This window comes from Fukomys damarensis, unplaced genomic scaffold (assembly GCF_012274545.1).
Source record: "Fukomys damarensis isolate Sample0158 unplaced genomic scaffold, DMR_v1.0_HiC HiC_scaffold_9, whole genome shotgun sequence".
Taxonomy (NCBI): Eukaryota; Metazoa; Chordata; class Mammalia; order Rodentia; family Bathyergidae; genus Fukomys; species Fukomys damarensis.
In genome coordinates, this window is record NW_022900921.1 from 11,635,436 (window position 1) to 11,658,242 (window position 22,807).

At 39.3% G+C, this 22,807-nt stretch overlaps 1 long non-coding RNA gene and 1 pseudogene across 6 annotated transcripts in view; one reads left to right on the forward strand and one right to left on the reverse strand.

Annotated features, from left to right (window-relative positions):
- LOC104860936 overlaps nucleotides 1-22,807 on the forward strand; it is a 645,196-nt gene that overhangs the window by 385,075 nt on the left and 237,314 nt on the right. The window lies entirely within an intron of this gene.
- On the reverse strand, nucleotides 442-1,638 carry LOC104860934 (annotated as a pseudogene).

Genomic DNA, 22,807 nt, shown 5'->3' on the forward strand with positions numbered 1-22,807 from the left:
TATTTTTTTTAATAACGAAATAAAATCCTTTAAAAACTTATGCACAAAACATGCAATATTGGGTTTATACACTGGATCCCAGGCTGTGACCAGCTGGAAAAAAGTCAAACTAGGCTTGGTTGATGAGATTATATTACAGAGTAGCATACATCTGGTTTGAAGGGCAACTGGAGCCTGTGCAACATTGGCCTTGGTATCTCAGAGATGGTGGGGCCAGTTTATACTTGTTTAGGACTACAGAAGTTAGTTACCTTTTTACATCAGGATAGAACTGTGGAGTTTTGTGAACAATTTCTATTTCTAACTTTGGGAAACTGATGTTTTTCCTAGGCCATCTAAATAGGACTGCTTCAACCACAGATCAGATAAAAAGTGTAACATGCACGACCTCAAACTAAACCATCTTATAACCTAGGCAGTGAAATGGTGTGACACTAGACTTTAAAACTGATGCTTCTTTTGGATTTCCCACAGGGTTTCTCTACTCTTGTTCAAATGATCTCTTTCTTAGGAGTTAGATCCTTAGGAGTCAGCTTCACAACATCTGAGATCCCATTTTCTTCCAAGATCCAAGAAACCGTAAAGAAGGCATCATCCTTTATCCATAGAGCCCCTTACTCATGGCAGAAATTGGATGCACCTTTGTACAATTCTTTATTGTGCTTTCTGCTAAATCTGCCATAGACAGTCCAGTGGCCCTGGATGTGTAGCCTTTTAGCTTGATCACTTCACAAGCTCCATCAACCACCTGTTTGTAAACCTCTTTCCAATGTGTCTTATCCCCATCAGTTCCTAACTTGGGGTGCAGATTCTTCAGGGAGATGCCTGCAGCATTCACTCAACTCCATTCAGGCACACTGGAATCTCTGTGCTCCCCGTGGATCCATCCATGACAACTTAGTAGGTGCACTCCCAGCCTTTCCCTCCTCAGATAACAGAACCAGGTTACATCCAGATGGCAACTACTCCCACTTACATGTTTTATGGGAAAACCACTTATCTCCCAAGTACATAGGTCAAGAGATGAACTGGATTGGAAACAATGAGCAATATGCAGTTTGGACTGTACTTTACAATGTAAGAAATAATGAATTTAAAGATGTTCACATTATACTGGACCAAATTAGGATGTCTTTCTCCTTCTTGCTGATGTGCTCCAGCTGTGATAACCAGCTTGGATTTTGGTTACATTATATTCTTTGCCAGAGACAATTTCTGTTGTTCAAGGAAAAGGCTGCTGTGTTGGAGATCCATCCATCATGTAGCCCTTCAATTTGTCTTTCATGCCAGGTATGGTGGCACACAGCTATAATTCCAGCACTTGGAAGGCTGAGGCAGGAGGATTGCCACAAATTTGAGGCCAGCCTGGGTTACATGGTGAGTTCAAGAACATAAAGACTCTGTCTCCAAAAAAAAAGACACCCCAAAACCAAAAACGACAAAAGAGAACAATTTGTCTTCTGTGACATCAACAAGAGAAAGTTCATCTGCCAAGTCCTTCATTAAGTTACAGATAGCACAAGGCATTGGAACAGCATCAACCCCAACATCTGTAATCTTATTCTGGGGGATTTGTTCTTCCTTGAGGTTGACAATGAGCTGATTCTTGAGACTGTCCATCTTGGACTTAGAACCAAAAGGAATTGGGAGTACACATTGGGCAGGTGTTGGGGTATGCAGTTATGAAGTCCTGACCTGGTGGCAGGGGCTCCAGGATGGAGCCATAAATTTGCTAATCTTTATTTTGTTTTGTACAAAACAAAACAGTTGTACATCTATTATGTTTAGCCCTGTCCTTTGGTGCCTAGAAGAGTGCCTGGCATGTAGCAACTGCTAAAGAAGTGTTTCTTGTCTGTGGATCAGTGAATAAGTAGACAAACAGAGGAATCAAGTGAGAACCGAGGGAAAAAAAATAGAAACTTTGAGATAGGAGTCTGTGACCTAATAACAGAGAACTAAACAGGAAAACAGCCAAGGGGACCAAGCGAAATGTCAAGCTGACTCTAGCAGCACATAAGCAGTGCTGACTTGAAAAGCTACTGACCTTGGTGTCCTTGAGCCTCCTTCAACTTTTGGAAGTTTGGACTTACAGTCTGGAGTATGGCTGAGCCTGTACTAGGATTTAATTCATGAAACCAATGGCTAGAAAAGTAGGCAGATATTTTAAACAAAATCTAAATCCAAAATGACAAATCTCTGGCTAACATTGCTGCTTCTGTGGCAGACATCACTAATAGATTACAGAATCTTTTCCTCTGTCTCAGTTTCAGCAACTAGAATCTACTAGAATGTCAAATCCATTAAGGGAAAGAGTTTTGTCACATTCACTGTTGTATCCTCTACTTTGAGAATAGTGATTTTCATCTGTAGGTATACAATAAATCTTTGTTGTGTTAAATATTTGATGACTGGTTCAATCAGATTTTACATAGAGATATATTTTACTTGCTATCCGTAACTGAAAGCAAAAAGATAAGGAGTTAAAATTTTGTTGCTTGGAATTGTTATCACAAAAGAGGAACAACTAATCTGATTATCTTAAGGCACTTTTCCATGTGGAGAACTGGCACCTGTCTTGCAATGGCCCTAAAGTACGAAGTCTGAGTCTGCTCTTCTCATTTGCTGTACATTTGGAGCAACTGGGCTAGCATCCAAGATGCATTCTCTATGTTCTCAATTATATCACTTAGAAAACATATTATAGCATTATATTGGACAATTGTGATAAGGTATAAGCTCAACAACTCAAGATTTATTTATTGCCTGATGCATACGTATTCTGTCTTCCATTATAAGGTTTCAATCTTGAATTTCTAAAATTTAAATTTTAAATTTAAAAATTTTAACAGTGTCTAAGAAAATTGGTTATAGGTGTAAGAGTCAGGGTGGTGGTTTTCATAAAAATGAGAAAGGTTCTCAGAGCTGATGGAATTGCTGTACTAGATGGGGAAATTTTGCAGAAGAGAGAGGCTAATTTCGGGAACAGTCTTGTGAAAGAGGCATGAGGATATGAGTTGTAGCGAGCATGCAGACCTCTGTAATGTATGGCTTTTCTTGTAAGGAAAATGGGGAGCACTCTCTGCATGAGGACCTACATATTCAGGAAAAATTAGGATGTGCTCACTCTCGTTCCTACCTGTGTTCCTTCTGCCATCCAGTGTTTTCTCATTCACAATGGGGAAATTGAGACCATTTTGCAGCTGGCTCAAGACTGAGCCCTAAATACAAAGAGAAATGAGGCAGAGTTCTTGCTTCTGTGTCATCTCTTTCTAGTAACCCCTAGGCAAATGGACTCCTCTTACCACATTCACAAGAATTTTCTATCAAAGAAGGACATAATCATGTAGTTGGTTTGGTAAAGCCATGTAGAATACAGATTTTTATTGAGTTCTTTTTTTCTTTCTCCCCATTCTTGAGTAATTTGCTTTAAATTCACAAACTCCAATTAAGTATGCTTGGCTAATAACTTCACCATGAAAATATCTCAAACTATTAAAGTACTGAATAAAGTATTCTGCTTTTGACACTCCACAGTCCTCTGAGGATTTAAAAAACTTGAAGTATGCAGAGGGAAATCAGACTAAATGCTCACATATATTTTATTAGAAACATTTCTTTAAAAATATGAAGACAAGGGGGAAAAAGACTGAATTCAATTTTTTAGTCTGGCGCTTCAACTTCTCTCCACATTATTCTAAACAGGAAAAATAAAATCAGCTTTGTTCTGAGCATATGCTTTTGAGTTTTTTTCTTGAAGTCTGTGAATTATTAATAAACTAATTTCTCTTTAAAGTTCATTCTTTGGAGATTTAAAGTATTCACTCAAATGTACAGGGAAGAAATGGAGCTTCCGTTTCAGTCAGCTCCAATCCTCTGGATATGCTGGCCTTGAGATATCTCTGAGTCTTTGATATCAATCTTCAATTCATCTGGGAATTTCTCATCATTTCTAGAACTAGTCTGCTAATACCACTTAATGCCCTGTTTAAGTTGGGCTGGTTCTGCCACGTGATTTTATGTTTTCACTTTGCTCCTGAGATTTGATGTGTGTATTTATATAGTATATATAAATATGTACATATATCTTTCTATATCATTAACTTGATGGATTTTCTTCTTAGTGAATTGTGCTTTATGGCAGTGCTTTTGAGAGCACAGGATGTCCAGTTAACTGGCAATTTCTGTAATACACTGTGTTAGATCTAAGTACCCCTGAGAGTGCTTCTTCCTCCTTCAGTAGAGCTTGGTACAGAGAGCTTGACTTTGTAGAGAAAAGAGTTGTGTAACAGTAGAATAGGTGGGTACTAGATTAAGTCATTTTCTACCAAAAACTGTTAAAAGGTGGACCAATGATCAGAGTTAAGACAGGATTCCTTCATCAGCTAGAAGATTGAATTATTTAGCTAAAATTACTTCCTGTGTTATAAGTCTGTTGCCTCTTGTGGCTTTAATGAGAATTATTATCCTTTCTTTTTTTCTTCAGAGAGGGAAGTTTGAGTTTAAATGACTTGCTTGATGTACTGGAAGGGCCTGAGCATGCTTTCCTGATCATCTGGTAGATTCCAATATTATTCAGATTTTGGGTAAAGCCTTCAGCCTCTGGTATCTGCTTTATTTGTTGATATAAAAGGAGGGGAAAAAATCCTAAAAAACACAAGCCAAGCCATATGTACCAGCTCCTTCTCCTCTCCCCTTTGACGTTTTCTGAGGGCTTTAGCGCTGAACTAGTCCCTGCCTTTATTTGTCCTCTCCCTCATCCCTTAGGAACTGCTGTCTTAATGGGATATAATGATCAAGCGAGAGAGTCACCAGGTGACTGTGTTGAAAGAGATGCTTAGCTGGGACACAGAAGAATTGAGATTCCACACTGCAACCGCATCTTTCCTGATCTGCCAGCTCGAGCAGAGAGTAAACTGACCTCTCTCCTGGGGAAGCCCGGATCAGAACTACGGAAGGATAGAGGAAGGACGAAAAGGAAGGCAGAAGAAAAAAAAGAAAGCTTTTTTTTTTTTTTAATTAATGTCAGTTCTATTCTGGGACTTTATTTACTTTTTTTTTGTTTCACTCCAGGGGTGAAAGGGCTCACAGTAATGGAAACTGGAGGCCACTGATCTGCTGCTCTTCCTTTGTTTTTTTCTGGGCTCATGTTTTCTCACCCAAGATCTTAACCTCATCCGGCTCATGAATTCCTCCTCTCAGGAACCTGGGAAAACCGGCCAATATCCAGCTTTTCATAGTACATTTTCAGTGTACCATGAAAATACATTGATTTTTACCAGCATCTGACCTTCACTCTCTTTTGGGACCCAGAATAAAAGCACCTATTTATCAAAGAAAATTTTCTTTGCATTTTCTAATATTTTCAGCCTTCCCAACGTTTGCTGAAACATATTGGATTTTCCCTGCTCTGTAATAATCATGCATCTGGAGGCCTTGTATAATACTTTCTTGTGCCGTCATTGTTCATATTCCAAATATGTGCTAGAGTAGGTCACATTTCTTTGTGGAGGCAAATTCGATACCATTTGGATCTTAGGTTTCTCTGAAAGGAACAAAAATGCCTTTAAAACGGCGTGGTCTAATTAATGTCTAATATATGCTGTATCTGGCAGAGTACCTCAGAGAAACAGAACCAGGAATGGGCTCATGTAATTGTGGGGCCTGACTTGGATGAGAGCACAGGGAGGGCTTGAAATTTACTTGGGAGTAGGTGCTGCACTTTGACATAGCTTATTCTGTTCTCTGGAAACCTCAGCTTCTCTTAAGAAGAAGCTTCTTCTCAGTTTCTTCCTCCAACTGATAGGGTACATCCCATCACCATGAAGGCTACCATCCTTTACTTAAAGTCAACCGATTGTTTGACTGTGTAAGTTGGTACTATCGTGTATGTGTCCAGTTTTAGCTCTGCGACCAAATACCCAACATACACAACTTAAAGGAGCCAGGATTTATTTTGCTCACTGTTTCAGAGCTTTCAGTCCTAGATCAGCTATCTGCAAGGTAGAAACTCCATGGCAGGAAGGCGTGATGGAACAAAGCTGCTCTCTTCACTGTGACTGGAATGCACAGCACAGAGGAAGAGTGACAGAGAGAGATACACCCTCAAAGATGATCTGCTTCCACCCAGGCCTGACTTCCTAACTGCACATTCATTCAGCTATGAACACCAGTGGGCAAATGCACGGATGAGTATAGTGCCCCCGTGAGCCAGTCACCTCTCTAGAATTCTCTTAATCCAGTCACACTGATAAGATTAACTGGTACTTGTAGCCTGACCATGTTGATATATAAAAGGAACCATCTTCTGTACCACAAAATCTTCTTGTGGGTTTGTTCTTACTCTCAAATTTATCTATTTCTTTCTCTGTCTCTAATCATCACTCCAGTTCCAAATTCCATTATCTGGCCTAGACCAATGCTATTGCTTCCTAATTTGTCTTCTGGACTCTGCTTTTGCCTGCCTCAGACTATTCATAGTTCTGCAATTGACTCTTCTTTTTCAGTGTGTAGACTTAGTCTTGTACTTACCAGCTGGAAGTTACTCATTTGCATTTGCATGGATACTGGACAAGTCAAAATTCCTTAACTGTGCTTTCTTTGTGCACTCCTTGGCCTGCTTCTTTCATTCCAGGCACACCAGCCCTGAGAGTATGTTCTGTGTTCATCATATTGCTTTGGACAGTTAACATTTATCTGTGTGATTATTTGATTAATGTCTCTGCCCCCTACAAAGTTGTTTCATGAAGATACTAGCAATGATTAACTTGTTTTCACTACATATCTATTATCCAGTATGCTGCAAGTATATGGAGTATTCCCAATAAGTAATAGTTAATGAAAATATGAGCAAATCAACCTAATTTACGATTGGGGTCACAGTTGGCTTCTTGTCCCTGCACCTTCTTCATAGCATCTTTCGCCTTCTGTGATTATTTTCATTCTATGTCTTCAGCACAACTGTAGTTTCCTCTGACTTACTTGATATCCCAGCCAGGCACTGAAAAGTTAATTAATGAGGAATTAATTCCTGAGTGTCTGGAGTTTTAAAGAACAGCTAAGAAATATACAGTGCTGACCACGTCTTTCATCTGACCTCTTCTACTGAGCTTGTTTGGCACTCAGAGGAGATATACTCATCCTGTATAGCTGGTTATCTTTAGTTCACACTACAATTGTATAATTTTGAAGACATTTCAATATTTTTAAATAAAGAGCTTTCATTTAAAGTTATATATTTAGGATTACTAACTTTTTAAATAAAGGGTGTGTCCTCCAATATGGCGATGTCAACTCGAAGTGAGTAGTCACTATTCATAAAAGAAAGCACCACCGATCTCTAGGCAAGGACTTTCTTGTAGGCTGTCTTCAGTCATTTAGATTGGGATGCACCTCATCTATGAGTAGTGGAGTTGAGGTTCTTGCTGTAACGGATAGTAAGTTGCCAACAAGTTAATTTTCTCTCCTTTCTCTTTGTTTTCTCTGTCATAAATTCCAAGGAACATATTCAAGAGGAAAAAAACACACTGGTTTAAAAACTGATAAATCAAACTTCTGGTTGTGACTGTCTGTGCCTATATGCTATGACTGACCAAAACCATGTCAGCAGCCTGTTAATTTACTAGGCTCTTTGATTTGGGTGGATAAGCATGAAGAAAGGCTATGAATTTACGGAAAGTTTCTGTATCAAAGCAGAGAAGCTGTTGCATCCATATATCAGTTGTTTTTGTCTGCAAAATTGGAGTGAAAATACTTAGCAAAATCGACAGCGAAAATGGCACTGTATGGAGGCCATGCTCATGAATCCTTTATAGTTTTACTTCTCCTGGGAACTTAAGTAAATTCCCTAAGCTGGTGACCTTTAACTGGACACAATACGAAGGGTCATTATTTACTTGATTCTCATGCTTAAAGGAAAAAAAGGAAGCCCAGATGAAAGTTAAAAATAGGGCATGTGAATTTAATGCAGCTTTCTCTGGGATCATGTCTGGTGAAGAGAAATAAGGAAGAAAAAAATAGATACTATATTAAATGAGCTTCCTGGAAGAATGTTATTTGTTCACAAATATTTATTCAGAGAACTCTTCAGACTAATTTCTCTTTAACAAGGGTCCTGGGATGTAGGTGGAATTCATCAGAACATCCTCAAAGGAAACTTGAGCGCTAAGCCCCCAAAAATCCCCGGTTTAGAGACATTTTTCGTGCTCAGAAACTTTCCCCAATTGTTCTTCTTCCTCTTCCTTTTTAGAAAGTATATTTTAAATATAATACTTAGAAAACATCCCCCTACCCACAAATATATATTGCCCATTACTACTGCGCTACACTTTCTGGAAGTCAGAATTAGTTTCGGAACAAATGGCTGAGTTAGGAAGGGATAACCACAGATTTCAAATTCCATGGGTCCATAGCAAGAGATACCCATTTCTCTTTGCATTTATGAGTCACTTACGATTAACAGTGTTTGGTGGAGTTTTGTTTGGGGAGGGAGGGCTAGGTCTATAAACTTCCAACCTTGCCTCTGAAGAATTATTCCAATCACAGAATTATGTCACAGGTGGAGACGTGTCCCAGGAAAGAAAGCATCTGCTTCCACACAAATGTCACCAGTAATAAAGAAAGATGGGGAAGTCATGTGATCCAGGAATTGGATCCTGTCCATATCAGATCTGCTTTTTCAGTTTTAAAAACAGTTAGGTTGCCCTTAAGTATTCTTATGCACTTGGTGAAAAACCTTTTCTTAGCTTTACAGGGTGAAGGTTTATAAATTACCATTTTTGAATTCTGCTACAAATTCCAAATGCCAGTTTCTGGTTCAGAAGCAAGAGGCGTGGGGGAAAATAAGTTTAAGCTCATAAAAATATTCCAAGGGCATACTGGTCATCAAACAGCTCCAAGCTAACTGCATTTGCAAATGAATCTGAAAACATGTGGATTCAATTTTCCCTCAAATGCCCAGAGGTTAAAAAATTAAGGGAAAAGCGTTTGGCAGAAAAGAGCCTGGGGTTTGGCTATGTGCACAAGTTTCTATAAAATAAATTGATTGTTTTGCCAGAGAAAATATTACCTAGACCTCCTTCTCAATCATATCTCTAACTTAATTATCAGTGGCCCCAGTTCTCAATGTGCCTGAAATGTGGGCAAAAAGAGTTGAGTTCATTCAGAAAGAAAGCAAATTTTATTCATTCCTAGGGTGGCTTTGAGTGTGTCAAATCCAGAATTTCAGTACTGTCATGGGCTTTGGTTCTAGTAAGATCATGGTAAGGAAACCATCTGCTAACAAAATTGTTTCTTTGCTATTGCTTCCTATTTGCCTCCACCCATCCAGTTTTGCCCCTCTTTTTCCTTCCGCCAACCCTCAGAATAATGCTTTTTTATGACCAAACAACACAGGCAAATATGGAACTGCTTTAGAGCAAATCCAAATTGTTTTAAAAGATTTTGAAAATAGAGTGGGAGGGGGAAAAACTGCATCTGTGAAAAAGCAGTGTTTAGCCTTAAAACAATGTAAGGCCAACAGCACTGAGTCCCATTTACAAGATGATGTGTGTTGCCTGTAAGTGGCTGTTCCTGGTCTCTGAGGTAGCAAAGTTGTCACATGGTTCTCTTGTTGCCATGGCAATAATCTGTAATTGTGCAGAAAATCCACAGAGCTCGTGAGGAACTCCTTAGTGGATTGGGCTGGAAGAAAATCAAACCTGTAAAAGCTCTGAATTGATGTGGTTATGAAAGTACATTGTCCAAGTCAGTCCAGTTGAAGCTGACCTTATTTTGTGCCTTTCCTTCTTCTGGCCCCCATCTAGTGACGGTGAATGTGCTCGCTTTTATCTGCATCTCTCTCACTTTTGTCTTTGTAACCAGTGGAAAGTATAAATTCTGGTCAGCCTGAGAAATTCTTTAGTTCGTTCTTTAGACTTCTGAGCACATGGTTTGGGATCCACAGGGTAAGAATTTTGGCTTCTTTGTCAGCCTTAACTTCTGAGCCTAGACCAGCATTGAGGACTAATACAGATCTTGTGCATATAGGTGAAACAAGATGGTAAAAATGCTAGGGTCTCTGCAAGGCCAGGTGGTTCTCCACTGGCAAGGTCACCAAACATGTGCTGGGCAAGGGAGTGGAGCAGTGAGAACATGTTGTTCCTGGTGTAGCTTGGCAACAGAGTACACACACATGTACAACACACCCATCCTGGGGCATGCCAAGACTCGCTTTCCTTCAGGCTAGCTAATACAAACCATGCCCAAATTATAGCTGGGAAACGGAGGGTAGTGGCATGTCTGCCTCCTGCCCTTCATGCTGTGTGACATTCAAGCATGTATTAGCAGCCCACCCCAAATTGTGGAAGGCATGGATGAGAGTGGGGGCCCCTGGAAGAAAACTGAGCAGGAAGAGGAGCCAGCAAATCACTCTCATGATCCAAATTGCAATGAGAATCCCATGGGAACTCCGCTTGTAAGCAGATCCCATGAGAACATCTGGGATGAAGACACTCACGCCAGGCCCTCAACCCAGACTCATTAGTAAAGATGCCTTATTTAGTCTCATCTCTTTATCTTCTCATATAGCACAAGTATGATTTGCTTTTCTTCTGCACATTTTCCTACTGAAAGCAGGAAAAAGAAGGAGTTGAGGGATTTGTGTCAGATACCCTGTCATTTAAGTTATTACATTACAGGCAGCAGTACTTTACTCTGCCTGATTTAAGCAAAGAAAACAGTGACATAGGAACATGGAAGGCTACCTTGTACATTTGGGGAAAGGTTGGAGAACCAGGACGGGGAATAGATAGAAGCCTGACAACTTAGAAGCTTATATAGCAAGGTAAAACCTAACAGTTTTATCATAGTTTGCTATTAGAGTATGTGGCTTCAACTGTATTTATTTTCTGGCATTTCTTATCAAGATTCAAGTATTAGTGAACAGAAACTAAATGGCCTCCTTTTGGTCATGAACCCATTAGTCTCTTGGCAAGACCATGGGTACGGGAGAGGAGAAAAAAGAGAGTGTAACATGTAACTTAGTTTCATCGACATTCCACAGGGTGGGAGAGAGAGAATTTCTCAAAAGAAACATTAAGGTGAATGTATAGGAGGAAAAGTTTGGATCTTGTGATGGTTATGGTAATGATGTGACAAAGAGCATCCAACAACAAATACGCATCAACATAATTTGGAAGGAAAGTTGAATCGTGGGGGTGTTAATCATTGAGGTTCGGTTAACATGCGTGAGCAGAGATTTGGTAAGGAAGGTTGGAACATAGACATAGGTAGATGGAGACCCAGTGAGGGAGAGGTTCTAGAAAATATTTTGTTAAGGAAGGTTGGAATAGACATAGGTGCAAAGAAAACAGTGACATAGGAACATGGAAGGCTACCTTGTACATTTGGGGAAAGGTTGGAGAACCAGGACGGGGAATAGATAGAAGCCTGACAACTTAGAAGCTTATATAGCAAGGTAAAACCTAACAGTTTTATCATAGTTTGCTATTAGAGTATGTGGCTTCAACTGTATTTATTTTCTGGCATTTCTTATCAAGATTCAAGTATTAGTGAACAGAAACTAAATGGCCTCCTTTTGGTCATGAACCCATTAGTCTCTTGGCAAGACCATGGGTACGGGAGAGGAGAAAAAAGAGAGTGTAACATGTAACTTAGTTTCATCGACATTCCACAGGGTGGGAGAGAGAGAATTTCTCAAAAGAAACATTAAGGTGAATGTATAGGAGGAAAAGTTTGGATCTTGTGATGGTTATGGTAATGATGTGACAAAGAGCATCCAACAACAAATACGCATCAACATAATTTGGAAGGAAAGTTGAATCGTGGGGGTGTTAATCATTGAGGTTCGGTTAACATGCGTGAGCAGAGATTTGGTAAGGAAGGTTGGAACATAGACATAGGTAGATGGAGACCCAGTGAGGGAGAGGTTCTAGAAAATATTTTGTTAAGGAAGGTTGGAACATAGACATAGGTAGATGGAGACCCAGTGAGGGAGAGGTTCTAGAAAATATTTTGTTTGGCATCTTTTTTTCTGAAAGAATGGGAAGAGAAGATGACAACCTGATTTGGAACCAGCTTTGCTAATGGGCCAGACTTCCTGCTAGTCAAAGCTCCCCATTAATGTCCACTTCTCAGCATGTCTGATTGCAGGTTGAAGTTGACCGATCAGCAAACTACTCAATTATAAGCTCATCTTCTCCCTGTGGTGCCACTAATTAAAACAGGAACTATGCCGCAGCTCACACTCCATGGAGTTCCACCTTCCAAAAGCTGAATTAGTCACAACAATTAGCTGTTGTCAGTAGATTTCAGCCTCCTTTTTCCTTTCCCCAACCCCACTCGTTTGGTGTGAATTCATCTCTGAAAAACTTTCCCCCTGAGATTATTGATCTCTCCCATTTCCTTCACTGTGAGAAAGAAGCACATGTGGTGGGAGCCTTGAAATACAGCCCCCAAAAATGCCGCTATGTGAAATCTCAATGCTCTGGAATGCTCTGACCTTTTGTCCTGCCAAGCATCATTTTTTTTCTGAAGCCACATCATGAGGGGTATTCCTACATGAACTTAATTTTTAAGAGGAGAGAGAGACAGAGAGAGAGAGAGAGACAGAGAGACAGAGAGACACAGAGAGAGAGAGAAAGAGAGAGAGACAGAAAACCATTGAGGATCTGTACCCTTCCAGTTGCAGAAGAGCTGTTCTTTGGACAGCTGCAACAAACTCTAATCTGTTTGTTTTTTTGTTTTTTTGTTTTGTCCTTGTTTTCTTTCTATCTTGATAAACAAAACGAGTCACTTTGGTAAATTAAGCTGTAAACGTACTTCTTTATTACAGGACAAGATTATGTGCAGAAGAGACTATAGAGAAAATAAGTCAAGAGACACCATAGTGACAGGGTAGAGGAAGAGGGTCTTGCTGCACAAACCCAGATTGCATCCCAAAATGGCTTGAAGACCAAGTCTATGGAATCCCAATCAGGAATTTTGTAAACTATTCCAAGGTCTGGTTCAAATCTCCATTAGTATAAAATCAATATCCCTGGCTGGAAGCAAAATGAACCTTCTGGCTTCCCATCAGAAGAACTGCCAATTAGCCTCCAGCAGAATGCTGCCTGCCCACACTCTTCTTAATATCCCTTCTCCCTTAAAAAGAAGCAACTCTAGATGCTCTTATCTTTTCATGCAAACTTTTCTGTCCAGTGTTTGATGGCTCCATTGTTTGTTCGCTAAGTGAGATGAAATAGAAGTTCCTCTATCAAAATATTTTCTCAGAACAGCTGTGCGCATTTTAAAGTTCCTAAAGAATATCCGCTTGTACAGGGGCAGACCAACCTCAGAGTCATCATACAAAGTCAGTATTATAAATGAGAATAGAGTAAGGCTAAATGTTTATTTTGACACAGTGGTTAAATCCCTTGAGTTTTGAATCAGAGAATTTCAGTTTCAATTTACAAATAATAATTAATTCTTCTTTTGGGGTTTATTTTCCAAATCTATAAAATGGAAGGAACAGTAATGTGTGCCTCCCGTGGTTATTGGGCGGATTTAATTAAATAATGCATACAAAGCATTAACCACATCACATAGAAAGGGTTTTTAAAATTGTGAGCGTTAATAATGGTACATTTGTTTTTGAACAGAATTCTCAAGCATGTGCCTTATGAATGTGGGATAAGGGAGGAACATCTGGCCCTCTGGACCATTAGGATGTACTTGCTGTGCACCAACACTGAACTTTCCACCTTACTCAGATCTTTACACATTTGTTCCCACCTCTAAGTCTTTGACACTGGCCTTCCTGCAGTTCCACATCTCTTGCCTTGGACAAGCAGTCCAGTGTGGGAATGAAGAGTACAAGACAACTCCAGAAATTCCACTTAGTCATCGAGTTTCTTTATCCAACATGGCTTTAGCCAAAATTTTAAAGTATCAGTTGCATAAAAAAATGGAGCAGGAAATGTATACACACACATACACACACACTTACACATTTACTCATACAAGGTGGACTAGACTCATTCCGGTACACACCCACACACAGAGACACACACTATTGAAGCTAAATGCCGAATGACTATGACCTTACTATCCCTTGATGGGATGTCCATCTTGGAAATGGAAATAATTCTGTAGAGTTCACATGTTATTGATTTACTTAGGATGGGATAACAAATTCATATCAGCCAAATCTCATGTCAATTCAGAGATGCAAAGAAGGGGTTCACTGCTATTTCCTCTAATACAGAGACTTTCTAAAAGTGCACACCCCAAGCAGAGAACAGGCAGTAGACTAAATAGCATGTTTAGAAGGCAGGACATAGTGATATTAGGAAGATGGTGGATGGGGAGCAGAAAATAGCAAGGCAGTTCTTACATAGGCTCCAGTTTCTCACTGTCATATACAATAAATCTGCTCAAAATGTTAAGAAAAATTAAATAAAGTGAAGAGAATACAAATGTGGAAAAAAGCTATTGTAATCAGATATTCCTAAACTTGAGAGCCAGGCATAATGCTTTTAAAATAGTGTATGTAAGGGAGCATTCTATTCAATACCCTAATAGGGATTAAGTAATTGAACATTATTTCAAAATATTATCTACATTGGATCATATGCCCCAGCACCTCAATTACATGATGTTCTAGTTATGAGACTCTTCAACATTAGGACAATGAGCTCTAGCCACAGAACATCTGGCTTTAACCAATGTCCTCAGTCTCTTGTGTTTATAAGCAGTAAATTTGGACAGATTTGTGTGGTTGGGCCCACATAGTTCGATTCACACATAATTTTGGCTAATTGTTACAGCTAGTGTCCAAGGTTACTGACTTCAATCCCCAAATGTTAAGATGGTCTGTTCTCTTCATTTAGCTACCTAAGTGTCTGCAGGTCCCTGGCCCCTACACAGTACTCCATAGTGAGTTATGACTCCGTCATTTCCAAAATTACTTTGTGAGACCCAATGTGAGGAAAGGTCCCTGTTCTCATAATCATACAATCCAGCAGGGATGACAGACATTGGACATACCAATACCTAAGTGGTTGTATAATTACCATGTCGGTAGTGCTTCAGAGTAAGGAATAGGGCTCCTTAAGAAGAGCAATGAACTGGTTTGGAGGTCAAGAAAGGGTAATCTCAAAAATTTGACATTAAGCCAATGGTTGCTTTGGCAAAGCTTAAAAGGAAGAGGTGAATAGAGAGAATGGCATTCCTGGAAGAGGGACCAGCATGTGCCAAGGCCAGAGGCAGGAGGGATGGGATACAGATAGACAACTAGAGAAAGGCCAATGTGGCTGGAGTGAAGGAAGCTTCAGGGGGATTGGCAGGAGATGAGGAAGAGATAGGCAGATTCTCAGCAGTGATGCTAGTAGTGGACATTAACCTAGAAATTGTTCTCAGTGGTACTGCATAACAGAGAAACTCAAAAGTCAGTTTGGTTGATTAAGCTTTCAAGAAGTGTTTATTGGATGTATAATCATCTTGTGAAATTTACTCTCACTACTTGCAAAACTAAAAAAGAAATACAATTTAGAGTTTGTCCTACTCGTAGTTGTTTGGTACAAAGGATTTCATTTGTCAGCAATTCACGTATTTCAGTCATTCATGATCATAACAAACTTTGCTACATTTGGCAAACACCTATGTCCTCAGTGATATCATATTATTAAGCAAAACTGTTTCTTCTCATTTATTTTTGAAGAGAACTTTAAATCACTATTCTTAATGGAAAATCGGGATTACCTGTTGTAAATGCAAGGTAACCATAGAAATAATAGAATGGTTTAAATAAAACTGTCATTATATATTTGATAGTCATCATGGGTCAGCTGGACTGCTGAGCCTGTAAGCCTCCTCTCTACCATATGAAAAAGAGAGGTTAACAAAAAGTAGAATTGGCAAGATGAACAAATGCCAAACCAAATGATTTTTCTCCACTCTTCTGACTGATTTTAAAGAAAGTTTAAAAAAGAAGCAACTTTCTCACTCCGCAGTATAGTACAAATACCATTGTGTCAGTGCCCTTTGTCAAAACATCCAGAAACCATGGGCAGCACATGGCCCCCCTCCTGGGAGGCAAAATTATTTCCTAGATAATAAATATAAGCCAAACGCATACAGTCTTAATTCACTGAGTAAAGAAATACAAGTCCTTTCATGGCAGTGAATGTGTACTTCACTTTTTGGAAATGAAGTAGATATTTGGCAAATAAAGTGATTTTTTGTTACAGACAAACACTCTTAATGAAAAAGAAAAAAAGAGACATTTCATGTGGGCCAAGATTTTTTCCAGGTGAACACTGAGACTTAAACTGAGCAGCCTAAAGAACCTCAAGGAGGATCCCCTAAAGGGCCAGGCAGATAGGGGGTTGAAGACAGTGTCTGGGGGTAAATGGGGTAGTAGATTTTCCTTCATATGGATCAACTGGTGCCTGACAAAAACCTAAGAAAACTCGTAACTACTACTCAATAGACAGGAACTCTTACAATTGTTATGCCATGCTGTCATTTTATGTATAATTGCCAAACTGTCATTGGCATCAGCCCAGTTAAGCTGTTGGCCACAGAAACATGGAATCAGGGACACGGTCCCTACTCTAAAGAGGGTTCACAAGAGCCAAGGATGTGCTGGACCTCAGTCAAAATGGTTTATTGGGCTGTTATTCAGAGACCAAGGCACTAGGGGAATGAAGAAAAAGATTCAGGCATGGAGTGTAGGCATTTGGCAATGAGGAATGAGGTAAGAGTTAAGATGCTCTATATGGAAGAGAGGTTGGCCAGGGTTTATTTGTACAAACACAAAATAATGGATCCGATCCCTGAACTTGTAGCATCAGGTATTATGTACAAACTTGTTAGAGAGATTGTTGTCTGGCCCCATCCCATACCCCATCTCAGAAACTCACAGTGGATCTGACAGTCTATACTCCGTGGGATTCTGATTCATGCTAAAGTTTGAGAACTGCTGGTCTAGAAGAAGAAGTGAGTGCAAGCACACACTTAGAGGAGATCAAGGCTGCTTTCTGGCAGGGATGTGCAGATGTCCCTTTTGATCAGGATACCAGTCAGGACATTGTCCAGCTTCGGATTACTTTTCACTGGGTCATGGTTTCTCAAATTTTACTGTTCATGTTCTCTCCCCACAACTCTCGTTTGCGTGCAGACAAGTACCATAAGTAGAATACTTCTTCATTAGTCATTTTTAGTTTGTAGGCTTTTTTTAAAGATAGATAATTTTTGGAGAATTTGAATGCAGCCCCTGTCCTAATTTACCTGGTATGGTGTACAATTTATGAATACCTAAAAATTTATGTTTTGGTTGGCTTTATTTTGTTTTAAACCAAGTACTTCTTTGTGTAACCTAGTACCTCATGAGATACTCCATGCTTACCTAGTGAAAGAGAGAAGGACATTCTGCTACTTCTTCCTCCCAGTAATGGTCCAACATGGGATGATTTTGAGGAAGAGGATAGTTTTGCCTCAATGATTCTGGCAGAGTGGGGCACTGTGGGGGAACAATGGATCCAGAACTGGGTTTGAATTGCTCCTGTTCCAAGTTAGCTGTTTAACCTAAGGAAAATCTCTCTTTGCCTCAGTTTACTAATTTTAATAAAATGAATTAGCAGTGATATCAAGTTCAGAGATAACGCATGTATGTACAATGCCAAACTTAACTTAGTTGCTCAGTAAATAGAAGTGATCAAATTATATTATTCCCTAATCTCTTTCCTGTGCTTTTGGACACCCAAAGTATAAGTAGGAAGTTTTCTGGATACAGACTGAGAAATAATAGCTGATGTTGCCTGGCTTCTTATTAAGTAGGATGATTTTACTATATGTAACCAAAAGCTAACTGAAACCAGTATAAGTGATAAGAAATCCTATTATCTCCTGTAACTGGAAATCGAAAGAAAGGAGGGGTTCAAGGAGAGATGCATTTAGGGATCCTGTTCTATTATCTGTAATTTTCTTAATTCTTATTTGATCAGCTTTCTCTCTGGATTGACTTCCCTTATGGTCCCAAGATGCCTTCCAACAATAGCTGAAATAATATACTTCTTTGCTTATATCTGGCAATGGAGAACACAAGAATGTGCTTTTGACCTGGTCTTATTGGACTAACATGTATCATGTGCTTTCGCCTAATACATTGATTGACTATTTTATACAGACGTTTGGAATGTTTTAACCAGTCGCTGGCATTTGATTCTAATGATTGGCTAGTCAAACCAGGAACCACTTCTAGAGCTTGGTAGTAGCTCACCCTAAATTTCTTGGGATGAACTTTAAGAAGATGAATAGCTGGAAACACAAAAAGAGAATCAAAACTGTTCACTCCAGTTTTTTATATCCCGGATACTGTGCTATACAGTTTGCATTTATTACCTTATTTGATTTTCAGAGACACCCTTTGAGTTGCTCTTTTTACGCATAAAGAAGATGAAATTCAGAGAGGTTAAATAGCTTACTTGCTGTGTATCACTGGCAGAGTTGACAGAACCAGTACATAGACTCAGACCCCAGAGATACAGTCCCCGCTCCCCAGCTTTGTGCTGTCTGATTAGCTGATGCCTTTGGAGGGGGGCTTACACATTAGCCTCAGATGCAGGGGGTTCAGGGATCCTGGCTCTGGCCCATGGAGGTGGACTCATTTTTACCCCATGCTGAGGAATAATAGGAAAATGCTGGAAAGAACTTGAGCTCAGTGCTCAGGTTTCCAGTTATTTGTCTGTTGTTACCAAACACTAAAGATTTAAAAATTCACTGTGGTCATATAGGCAGGAAAGATGACCTCATGCTTATAACCACAAATCCAAAATGCTCTGGAATCTGTAAGATGAACTACATTTTAATTAAAAGAGAGAAAGAGAGATGAAGACATTTCTTGCATTTTTTTTCAAACCCTCTTTTGGCCTGCCTTCAGGCCAAAATTTGACAAGTGCCCTAAATCTGATAACAAACACACACTTCTAAAGTCATTGTTAGCTTTCTTAAAATTAAAAAAAAAATCACACTAGTTTCCCGTTACCAGTAAGAGTTCAAGAATGTACAGTCTTAAAATATAGCATAGGAGAATGCAAGGAGTCATCTTCCATTAAATATTAAAAAGGAAAATGGAGCTCTTAACCCATATTTCTTTATGCTTAGAAGGTTTTTGTTTTGTTCTCTTTTGTTTGTTTTATGTCAGAACCTTTAACTAGGGAATCTTTTCTAAAGTTTATAATTTATGTTTAGAGTCCAGTTTTTGTGGTTATCCATGTGTTGTTCTCAACTGTTAGGCCATGCTATCTAGATGTGGGTGAAGTTTTCCCAACTGTCAACAGAGAGCAGTAATGCAATAGTGAAGAGCTACTGCAGCCCATGGTTTGTAAGTAGATACTGTCGGCCTCTGATGTAGTAGCTATTTAAAGGGTGGTAGCAAAAAGGCACAGGGAGAACTTTCAGTGTTGTATGTGTAGCAGAGGCAGGCACTTTCCCGACACCTTATATATATTATTTCCTTGAACACTTTCCACAAGCCAGAAACGGTTGTCCCATCCCATTTTATACAACAGCACATTGAGATCTATAGATATGAATTAAATGTATATAACTTGGACTTAAACTGTAAGTGGGAGAATATGCAGTTGAAAATGGTTAAAGCAAAAGTCAACAAACATTTTCTGTAAAGGGCAGAAAGTACAAATTTTAGCCTGTGGTAGAAAAGGGAATGTAATCTGTCTCTGTAAGAATTACCTAAGTCTGCCATTGTAGTGTGAACACATCCCTTGATAATATGGAAACAAAAATATGGCTGTGCTCCAAGAAAACCTTATTTATAAAAAGAAGTTGGCCCTCAGGTTGTAATATGCCAAACCCTGTCTTCAAGAAATGCTTCTCAATATATCTGGGACAAATAACCAGTTAATTTTTTTCTCTAACTTCCGATATATCATGTATCGGTACTTATATAAGATGTAGTAAAATGAATTAATAGAAGACAAAGTGAAAAAGATGTATATGTCCCAGTTTTGTAATATTGGATATTGTAGACATAAAAATTTTTTTTATTTAAAACGTATTTTTTCCTTTGGTACTCGGGATTGAACTCAGGACCTTTGGCACCACTGAGCTAAATCCTCATCCCTGTAGACATAAAATTACTGCTTTGAGCTATTATAAAAGTTTGTAAACTGTCAATTTCTGTCCTTAATGTGGACCACTAATAAACACTCTATGGAATGGCATCATTCTGGTTGACCCTGAAAAACTGTGCTTTAAAGATTAGGATAATTATTATCTTACCTAGCAATAAATCTATGAAATGGGCAGTTCCGGTTACTGAATCATGTTATCTAGGGCCCTGTCTTCTTTAAATCTCTTCATTTTCTAATCTTCGGCATTTATCTCTTTTCCTTTCCTCTCTTTAAGATGGGAGCGCACCATTATCATTTTATGTGCATATAACTGTGTTCAAAGCAGGAAGGAAGGCAAGGAAGGAGGAAAAGAGGCCAAAAGAACTTACTTTTTGTACTGCTTTATTTATTGGCAAGATATGCTCACTCTAAGCAGCTGACAACTCTTACGTTTTAGTTGCTATGAGTCACATGACTCAAACCTGTGCCAGTTAGTAGGAAAAGACAATATAATGCCATGATTGGCTTAGCCCATTTGGGTTTGTATCTTCAAACTGAATCCAGCACCAGTTTCAGAACCAAAATAAAAAATGAGCATCTGTAAACTAAGGATGTCAGCCCCAGAAATGTGCTTAAGTACACCTATCTCTTTGTTTAAAAGCTGGTCTTGTAAACCTGACCGATCCATCTCAATAATCTGTCCCAGCGGGAGATTTCCCACTGTAGTTCTAGCTTTTGTGATCTGTGTACATTTAATAATTTGCAGTTTTAAAATTTATAGTGTTTCCATATGTAGTATAAAATTTGAGTGTCAGTGTTTATAACAAGATTGTACTCATATTATGTCAGAAAACAAAATTTAAGCCTAGGGTTGGTGGCTGAGATCATGCAGTAAGAAATGCCAGCGCCAGAACTCTGGTCTGGGACTTCTGACATGCTCTAAGTTTGACTCAGATCTGACCATTTGTTCAGAACCAATCAATCAGCAACAGAAGAACAGAAGCCTGCCCCTCTATGCAAAAGGTCAACTGGTATAAATTGGCTTGTTGTAGTAATACAAATGAATACATCACTACTTTTGATCTTCGTGCTTCTGTACGGTAGGCAGTGGCTCTGGTATACTCTGACTGAAGGGCATCCCAGAACATAGGACTTTCAATTCTAACTCTTAATTTTAAAACAGAAATCCCACGACGACCAGGACATGTTGCTTTTCATAGTTTTGGCCTCTGTGTAGTATAGAAATATGTTTTATGCATTTTTTGTCCTATTAATTTCATGGGCCCCTAACTTGTCTAGCAACCTAGATTTGTATTGTAAATATGTTTATAACTAAAATATGTAAATTCAGAGAACCACAGATATACTTCAGATATTATATGCTTCTTCACACTTCAGATTTGCCATGGGAAATACGTAGAATTATTTTTTACCTTGGTTGTGAATAGAGGTGTGTAGGAAGATGTTGTAAGCTTTATTTAAACTTCTTTTCTGTCTGCTAATAAGCCCAGCACAGACTCTGGGCAGTAGTTCTTAGACATTACTTGATGTATTTAAGGATGTTCTAGCTGCGGTTAGTGCTACATGCCTGCACATACAGCACTCTGGAAGGCTGAGGCAGAAGGACGCAAATTGGAATTTCCCCCTGGGCAATTTAGCAACTTAGTGAGATCCTGAGTCCAAGTAAGAAAGGCTGGGATGTGGCTCCCTACTGTAAATAAATAGATACCTGGATTCAATTTTCAGTACTGCAAATAAATAAATACCTTAGTACATGAAGATGTCCCACCCCCTCCACCCATTCTCCGTGGTTGGTTTTAGATCGGCCTAAATTGGATAGGACAAGACTGGATAAGGGAATATGGAATAAGTTTGCATCCCAAAGATTAGCATTTTCACAAAGTTCCTGGAGTATTCCTGACATTCTGGCAGCTACTAAAGTCACTGGCTAGAATGTGTCACTCAACCTTTCTGAGTGACAGCTGAAAGTGTAATTATGCTGTTAAAAGAGAACTTTATCAGATTGCGCAATTGTACATCTTTATCTTTCTACCATTCTCTCTCCTTTTCTCCCTTCCCTTGTCCTTTCTTTTAATGGCAGCTATTCCTGTGAACATTGGGGGCAGTCTGGGGAAAGGCTCATGGAGTGCAATTTAGAGATATACAAAGTGAAATTAAATATGCCTTCTAAAAATTCAGAAGGCTATTCATGGCTTTTCAGTTTCTGGGACATGAAGCTTGAACAAAAGCTCAGAAGAGAGATCTCAGGGTTTATTCCCGGCAAGAGGACACCCAGACAACGCCATCTACCCATGCTCATAATTCCTCCACTCTTCTTTTTCTCATGCCTCTGGTTCCACACGCACTTGTGAATCGGGAACAGAAGTGCATTTGATTTACATTGCTCATTAGGCTACCAATCTCTTGGCTGAATCAGGCAACAGAGATGAACATTAGTGACAAATCATAGCCCTGCATCCCGTAATATGGCAAAAGCAGGCCCATAGCAATAAAGGTTCTCATTAGGGCCTCTTTAACTGCTCCAGCTGGTTTTATTTTTTAAGCCACTAGAATAGTTAATACAATGTGTGGGACAACATGATTTCCATTGGGGCGCAATCAAAAAGGAAGCTACTTTCCACTCTTGCTTTAATCTCTTTCCTCACATCTACCTGAAGCAGAGCAGTGGTCCCCCTGGG